The sequence below is a fragment of the Quercus suber genome, unplaced genomic scaffold, assembly GCF_002906115.3.
Source record: "Quercus suber isolate HL8 unplaced genomic scaffold, Cork oak 2.0 scaffold_478, whole genome shotgun sequence".
NCBI lineage: Eukaryota > Viridiplantae > Streptophyta > Magnoliopsida > Fagales > Fagaceae > Quercus > Quercus suber.
In genome coordinates this window covers 85,971-94,558 of record NW_027069929.1, presented here as the reverse complement: position 1 = coordinate 94,558, position 8,588 = coordinate 85,971, and the positions used below count along the sequence as shown (strand labels likewise).

General features: G+C 36.7%; 1 pseudogene; it reads right to left on the bottom strand.

The window, feature by feature from the left end:
- Positions 1-315: 315 nt before the first annotated feature.
- On the bottom strand, positions 316-7,400 carry LOC112010049 (germin-like protein subfamily 1 member 7; annotated as a pseudogene).
- Between the last annotated feature and the right edge of the window lie 1,188 nt (positions 7,401-8,588).

Sequence of the window (8,588 nt, the reverse complement as noted above, 5' to 3'; positions counted from 1 at the left end):
ATTTGACAGTTAGGTGCTTGTAATTTCAATCTTTATGAATCCAAGGTGTAATCAAGATTCATTCATGCACTAATTGCACTACTTTTGCCATGACACAATGACATGCACACACAATATAATAAGAAACCATTTTATTTGAAAAAAAAAATTATTTAAAAAAAAAATTATGACATTACAGTAAGGGAAACTAGAATAACTTTATTCAAACTATCTAGTGGTTTGCCATCCTTGTTACACACACACGCACGCGCGCACACACACACACAGATATATATATATATATATGTATATATATATTTCTGAATTGTAGAATGATTAGAATTGTTTTTGAAGATAATCAACTACACTCTTGTCCAATTGGAAGGCCTTGATGACAACATCAGGATTGATGGGAGGATTTGACACAAAGACTGCGTTTGCTATGGTGATTAGCCCAGGATTTTGACTACTGAGACCAGAAAAGGCCAAAGCATTGGTCTCTCCTATGTTGAATTAGAAGTAAATGAGACCAATTGGGAATACAAAGATGTCTCCCTTATTTAGAACTTTGGGGAAGAGTTTGTTTGGGTTGGATGTGACAAATCCAACTAAGAGAGTACCCTCTATGACTACCAAAAGCTCAGTGCCGCAAGGGTGAGTGTGAAGAGGATTCAAGCCATAGGGTGCGAAGTCAATGCAAGCTAAAGATATGCCTAGAATGTTGAGACTTGGAAATTTGTCGACGTTCAGAAGATTGACACTGGATCCAAGTTTATTTGCAGCTGTGTTGCCACGAATATTAAGTCCGGGGAAGAAAAAATCATTGGCTGTGATAGTTACTAGGCCATTGCAAAATTTTCCGTTCACAAATACTACTGTAAAGCTGTGATTTACAACTATGTTTTATATTGGCTTTATTCCATGACAAAATGTGTTGTAATTACTTTAATTCATTTCCTTGTATTTTGTGGGATTTAATTGTATTGGGTTTAATATCAAGTTGGTGAAGACTCAAGCTTTATTGAAGATCAGTGGATCTCGCGGGTGTGTTACTGGAAGCTAACCCGCGAAAGAACCATGTAAGAAGCACATGACTGGAAGCTGAAGAGCCGTGCCAGGCTGTTGTTTTCGCGAGTGTCTCGCAGGTAAAGCCTTCTTGCGAGATAGTCACGAAACATTCTGCCTGGAGGTTTTTTAAGAGTGACTTTCTTACCCTTCACCCATACTATATATACCCCCATTACCCACAAATGTATGTGAGGCTATTCAGAGAGAAAAACCCTAGAGAGGTTTTCTAAAACACACACACCCATCTTTTGAGAGAGAGCTACTCATCCTTAGTGAGAAATCATTGTAGTCTCTTCTCCATCCCTCTCCCATTATCATAACCTGAGAGGAGATTTGTACCCAAACACAACACACACCTATTCAGAATGTAGATAGTGTTTTGGAGTTGCAGGGAAGCATTGGAAGAAGCCAAGGATGACAGATGCAACATGGAGCTTGTTGCGGGATCTGGAGAACTAAGATAAGACACGGTTTCGAGAAGCCTTGTTGGAGTAGGAGCTTGAAGGGCTTAGGTACATCGGGTAGATTAGGCTTGGAGGGTCTCTTGCTAACTGATGTATCCCAACTGATTGTCTAGTGGATCGATTTTCGCTTGGAGGGCGGCGGAGAGGTTTTCGCCGAGTTCTTCGGTTTCTTCTTCGAAAACACGTCTCGGTGTTTTCTGTGTTTGCATCCTTCTTCCCTACTCTTTTGTATCCCATTATACTGCTGTGTTGCTTGTTTATGGATTAGAGTAGCTTATTTGTTCATCCGCTCGCATTTGCACTTCCGCACTTAGTATTAAGTTAGTGTAAAATCTATCGAGCCGTAATTTTAATTGGGGATCTAAATTGCTCTTGTGTTTTCAACACATTTTCGAGCTTTCAATTGGTATCAGAGCGGGTACACTTGTTGTGGTTTAAATACCTAAGTGTGATCCTTGACCCCTTGTGTTTATTTGCCATGGATTGTGCTTTATATGCCTCTTTGTATGATTTGGTTGGTGATGATTGTAACATGTCACGTGTTTGTGAAAATGCCTCTATGAGTGATAATTCTCATGATTGTGATGCTATGTTACATGAATCTTTAGGTGTTGTTGATATTCCTAACACCAAACTCTTAAAGAAAAATGCTAAGAAGTTTCAAAAGAGTTTAAGCAAGTTATTTTGTGATAAGGATGATTTGATTGCTAAGCTCAATGAATCCAACAAATTGGTTGAGAAATATAAAAAACTTGCTGAAATTTCTCTTGAAAAGCTAAAAGAGTTTGAATGTTTGAATATAGACTTGGATGCTAAACTTGTTTTGTCTAGCAAACTTGTTGATGATCTTAAATGTGAAAATGAATCTCTTAAGATGCATGCCAAATGTTTGATTGTTGAACCTGTTGCTAAAAAGGAAGACAATCTATGTTGCAATAATGTTGTGGTACTTGATTTTGTGCTTATTGTATGTTCTACCTCAAAGGACAAATCGGTGTACATTCTTCCACACAAAAGAAATCAAAAAGTGGAGAGAAAGGCTCTTAAGCCACAACCCCTCTTTAGGTCTTAACCTAAGGTTTTGAATGGATCTAAATTTGTTCCAACTTGTCACCATTGTGGTGTGATTGGTCATATAAGACCTCAATGTCATAAGTTGAAGAAAGAACAAAATCATGTTGCTAGATCCATTCCCAAAAAGCCTAATGGACCTAAACACATTGTTTGTCACCATTGTGGTGCCTTTGGTCATCTTAGACCTTATTGCTCTAAGTTTCAAGCTTTTAAAAGAATCAAAAGAAAAGAAAAACTTGAGCTTCTTGGAAGTTGTGCTTTGCATGCTAAACCGGATTTGAGTAAAAATAGCATGTTGTTAACGAAAGTGTTTAATGCTCTTAACTCCTTGACTATGTGCATCTTCGGTTCTCATTCTTCCAAACCTCATCTTGCTTCTCATGAGATACTCATTCCAAACAATTGTTCCATTTGGATGAGGAAGGGTTCCTACGGTTGAACTTTTGGTTCTTTGGTCCTTGATCTAATTCTTTCGATCTTTTTAGGACCCTTCATGCATTGAATGTCATATCTTCATGTATTTGTGCATTTTGCATTTATTTGTATGCATTGCTTTTGTTTTGATCTTACTTTTATGTATTTGTTTTGTGTGTGTAAAAAATCCAAAACCACATAAAAAGTGAAAAATTCAAAAAGTTTGATCGTATATGTTTGAGCACATTTCACATGTAAGTTTGACCTAGTACCTTCGTACTAATGGCGTAGTGCATTTACGAGCTTAGCTTGTTTTGTATGCACATGTATCTTTGTGGAAGAAATCTTGAAAACTATGTATGATTGTTGTAAATAGATCTTCAAGCTTGTCATGAATGATTGGTCAATAGTCTTGATGGTCTTGATACTTGCATAGACTTGTGTCTATATCTTTTCCCACTTTATTTTTATGTTTTTGCAAAAATAGCTCACCAAATGTAAATCTCCAAATGAAAAGAGATATTGAGCTGCAAAAGCCTGTCGCACATACTAGTATTTAACTAGGAAAAAGGGAAAGCGACTCTTTTAATGTAATTTGTACGGTGCTCAAAAAGCCAAAGGCTATGTCTAAATGTTGAAATATCAAAAATTTCAAGCACCAATCTCAAAAATGAGATATATTATCCAAAAATGATCAAATGTCATGATTTATGCAGAAGCCAAATGAAAAGCTTCTAAGTTGTGTAATCATTCTCTTGTGAGAGGTCATATATGCTCATTTCTGTAATTGAGATAATCCACTTGTCTTAGTGCTAGTTATATATGACTTGATTGAATTGATCATTGAAACTTCACTCTAGTCTAAGGACTATTCCACACTTGATCCTCACACACAACACACAAGATTTTTGTTCAATGAATGTCTATTTCATTTGTGTGATTGTACAAGTTCAAATGTGATGTGTGTGTGCTTAACCATATGTGGATCAAATCAAAAAGATTTTTGTTCTTTTTGTTTGTCTTTGGAAGTGATTTGTATCACCTATGTTTTTCAAAGTTTTCAAATTGTTTTGGGTGAAAAACATGTTTTCTGGGTGTTTTCATGAATTATTTCATGTTTAAGTTCAGTCACGAATGAAAGGGTCCAATTCTCAAGTTTTCCAGTTTTGAACAGAGAGTTTCGCGGCTATTTCATGAGTAAGGCATACCTGCGAGATACCAGCGAAATTTTCGCTGAAGTCTAAGTAGCGAGATACTAGCGAAAATTTCCAGATCAGCTTTTTAAAGGGCATTTCGTGGATCATTTGTTTTAAATGTCTCATATCCTCTCCCAAACCCTTGGTTTAATGTTTCTACATCAAAACCCAACTAAATTCAAGTATTTTTCATTCCATAAACATCTCTAAGGTAATCTTTAATTCTTTTCATTGATTTTGATCCTTAGATTATGTTTTTGGGGGTTTTATGTTCATAGTTGGGATTTTCTCAAATGGGAGTTGGAAAACTTATTTTCTGTCAATCTTTTTTATTGGGCTTTGTTTTGAATGATGATTTTCTTTGGATTTTGGCTCCTTATGGCAAAAATAATATGTATTTAGGCAAGATTTTCATATGTTCTTGCATTGTTTATCATACATGTGTAGTGTGTGCACTTTAATTGTTTGTTAAAATGCCCATATGGCATTTTCTCTCGTTGTTTTGGACTCTGATGAGTAACAAATTTTGGGGATCACCATAATTATTCATGTTTATCATGTTTTGATATTTGGTGGTGTGTTTTGTACACTTTGCCCCTTGAGTGCCTTGCTCATGCATTGGTCATGCATCTCACATGCACACTAGATGCACAGTAGCTGCACCTTGCTGCACACACTCTAACACTTGACATGTTTTTGCTTTCACTCATGCTAGTTAAATTCTTTTAGACCTTTTAGAACATATAACATGTTCTTGTGTCCATGTCATGTCTAAGTTTACATCATGTTCCATCATCCTTAGCATGTCATGTTCTTTATGCTTTGTAGCATTGTTTTAAAATGTTTTTATCTTATGTTTGAGTTTCATTTTCTCATTCATCTTGCACCCCTCATGCATCATCTTTTACTCTTATTCATATCTTCTTTTCTTCCCCTCCTTCCTCTTGATTAATTTGTCTATTCGTGACAAAAAGGGGGAAAGTATCGTCGTTTCTATATGACTCATGTGCACATTCTTAGGGAGAGAAATTCTACCTTATGCACATTCGTAGGGGGAGAAAGCCATAGGAGAGGTGCATATACCAAGGGGGAGAAGACATTGTTTTTGAGAAAATTTTGATTTACTTTATGCTTGTTTTCTCATTGCTTTATGATGCTTTGTGTTACTTTTAGTATCTATGCTTTGCTTCATGTTTAAGTGATGAACACTTTTGTCCCATGTTGCTTTTGTAAGCTTTTAAAGTTTGTTTCATTGCATGTTTGTAGGCTTTTATGGTTTGTACCATGCATATGCAGTACCTTATTTATGCAGCCTTTATGCTTGTGTTCTTGAAGTTTAATGTCATACATTTTACTTCAGTACATCACTCTTGTGCCCTAGTAGGACTTTTCCTAGATGCAAATACTTCGTGTATTTTGCATTGGTTGAGTGTTGGATTTGCAAATGATACTCTTCAAATGAGCTTATCATCTTGCATGTCCGGATGTTCATTCCTTGTGTGAATGAACATAGTGATCACTTTTGTATAGTGATTGCTTGTTTGGTAAAGCCATGGTCTATTGCTTTATTCCATTTTGCTTGATCGCATTTTACTTGTTGCATTATACTTGTCTTTTTATCACGTGATTTACCTTGAAGGTCTAATGTATTTTGTGCAAGTGTTTCAGGTTACAGGTATACATGTTCCAAGTTCATCATAGCTTCTAGATTTAGGTGTGAGTGAGTTTTGCCATTGTTCCCAAACTCATGTTTAAGTCTAGAGTCTGTTATAGTGTGTTTTGTCACGGAATAGCCAAAGGGGGAGATTGTAAAGTTGTGACTTACAACTATGTTTTATATTGGCTTTATTCCATGACAAAATGTATTGTAATTACTTTAATTCATTTTCTTGTATTTTGTGGGATTTAATTGTATTGGGTTTAGTATCAAGTTGGTGAAGACTTAAGCTTTATTGAAGATCAGTGGATCTCACGGGTGTGTCACTGGAAGCTAACCCGCGAAAAAGCCACGTGAGAAGCACATGACTGGAAACTGAAGAGTTGTGCCAGGCTGTCGTTTTTACGAGTGTCTCGCGGGTAAGGCCTTCCCGCGAGATAGTCACGAAACATTCTGCCTGGAGGTTTTTTAAGAGTGACTTTCTTACCCTTCACCCATACTATATATACTCCCATTACCTACAAATGTATGTGAGGCTATTCAGAGAGAAAAACCCTAGAGAGGTTTTCTAAAACACACACACCCATCTTTTGAGAGAGAGCTACTTATCCTTAGTGAGAAATCATTGTAGTCTCTTCTCCATCCCTCTCCCATTATCATAACTTGAGAGGAGATTTGTACCCAAACATAACACACACTTATTCAAAATGTAGATAATGTTTTGGAGTTGCAGGGAAGCATTGGAAGAAGCCAAGGATGGCAGATGCAACATGGAGCTTGTTGTGGGATCCGAAGAACTAAGACAAGACACGGTTCCGAGAAGCCTTTTTGGAGTAGAAGCTTGGAGGGCTTAGGTACATCGGGTAGATTAGGCTTGGAGGGTCTCTTGCTAACCCATGTATCCCAACTGATTGTATAGTGGATCGATTTTCGCTTGGAGGGCGGGGGAGAGGTTTTTTGTCGAGTTCTTCGGTTTCCTCTTCGAAAACACGTCTCGGTGTTTTCTATGTTTGCATCCTTCTTCCCTACTCTTTTATATTCCAATATACTGCTATGTTGCTTAGTTTATGGATTAGAGTAACTTATTTGTTCATCTGCTTGCATTTACACTATTCCACACTTAGTATTAAGTTAGTGTAAAATCTATCGAGCCATAATTTTAATTGGAGGTCTAAATTGCTCTTGTGTTTTCAACACATTTTCGAGTTTTCAACTACACAAAGAAAAGTTTGTTATTAATTGTCACAAATAAGACAATTTTGTAACAATAGAAAATAACATGTCGAGTAGGAAAAAATAAAATCTAATGCAAATGATATAACCGTCGGGCATAATTTCATTAATGTGTAGAACATCTTTATATTGATCTCAAAAGAAAGTAGATGATGACTACGTACTGCTAATAATAAGGAGAGTGCATGCATGTACATACCAGCAAAATCAGTGTTGTTAATTGCGACACAAAAGTCTTGCAAAGGACTAGGGTCATAAGCTGAAACAAGGGTGGTTGCCAAAGCCAAAATGGCCACAATTACAACTTTCATCATATTTGAGGTTCTTTCTCTTTGTTTTGTACTCCCTCTGTCCCATTTTTTTTTTTGGCCTATTTGAAAAGTTAAACTTTTTAAGGGAATATCATTTATTGTCTTGTCTACTTTTTAAAAATGTATAAGTTTTCAAAACTACCCTTTAAAAAATTTATCAAAAAATTGAATTTGTAAATTAATAGGGGTATAATAGGAACATTAGTAAATTAATGACTTTTATTTTTAGAAATAAGACAATATTTTGGAACATTTCAAAATGAAATAGAGGACAAAAAAAAGTGGAACGAAGGGAGTAGTATTTTGTGTATTCTTGCTTTTGTGAGGAATGGGAAACATTGCATATGGGAATGCCTATTTATTGACCAGAGTCATGAAGCAGTCCATGTTTATCTGCAACTTAGTGCTTTATAGGCCATTTGGATTGAGTGGGAAGGAGGGAGAGTAGAGTAGATTAAAGTTTATTTGATCTTGTAAGGTTGAAATTTATCAACCATCTTGTTGGCTTTATTCCGTGCCAATTTGCTTGTAATTTAGCACTTAGTAACCCTGTATTTAGGTGGGATTATTGTAAGGGTAGTGTGTAAGAAGATGTAAAGAAAATCTCAAGTATGTGCAAGAAGACAGAGTTTCGCGGCTAGGACTCGCGACTGACTCGCGACTGGCAAACTGCCAAATGCTGGCACATGAGATGCACACAAGGGAGCTGAAGGAACGCGCCAGCTGTCACATTACAGGACAAAAGTCTCAGGTTGGCTAGGCCGTTATGTCGCAACTTGAACTCGCGACTTGGACAAGCCGCGAGGTCAAGCCGCCAACCAACCCTGTTTGGCAAAAACTGTCTCTTCGTATTCCAAACACACACCATTATATATAGACCCTTATACCCACTAAATTGAGAGAGCTTCTAGAGAGAATTTTGTGAGAGAAATCTTAGAGAAAAACAAGATTGCCTCATCCCCAATCTTTACCTTAAAGACTCTACAAATTCCTCTACTTTTTTCCTCTCCATTGTTACATTTTTTAGAGGCCTTTAGCCAAATCCTTATCTTACCACACCCACGTCTATGAAAAGGTTTATTTGGTGCTGTTGGGAAGCAGTTTGGAAGGAGCCAATGGTTATTGGTTGATGCTATAGGCTATAGCGGAATCTGGTAAGCTAGAGAAGAAAAAGGTTCGGCCCAACCTCGTT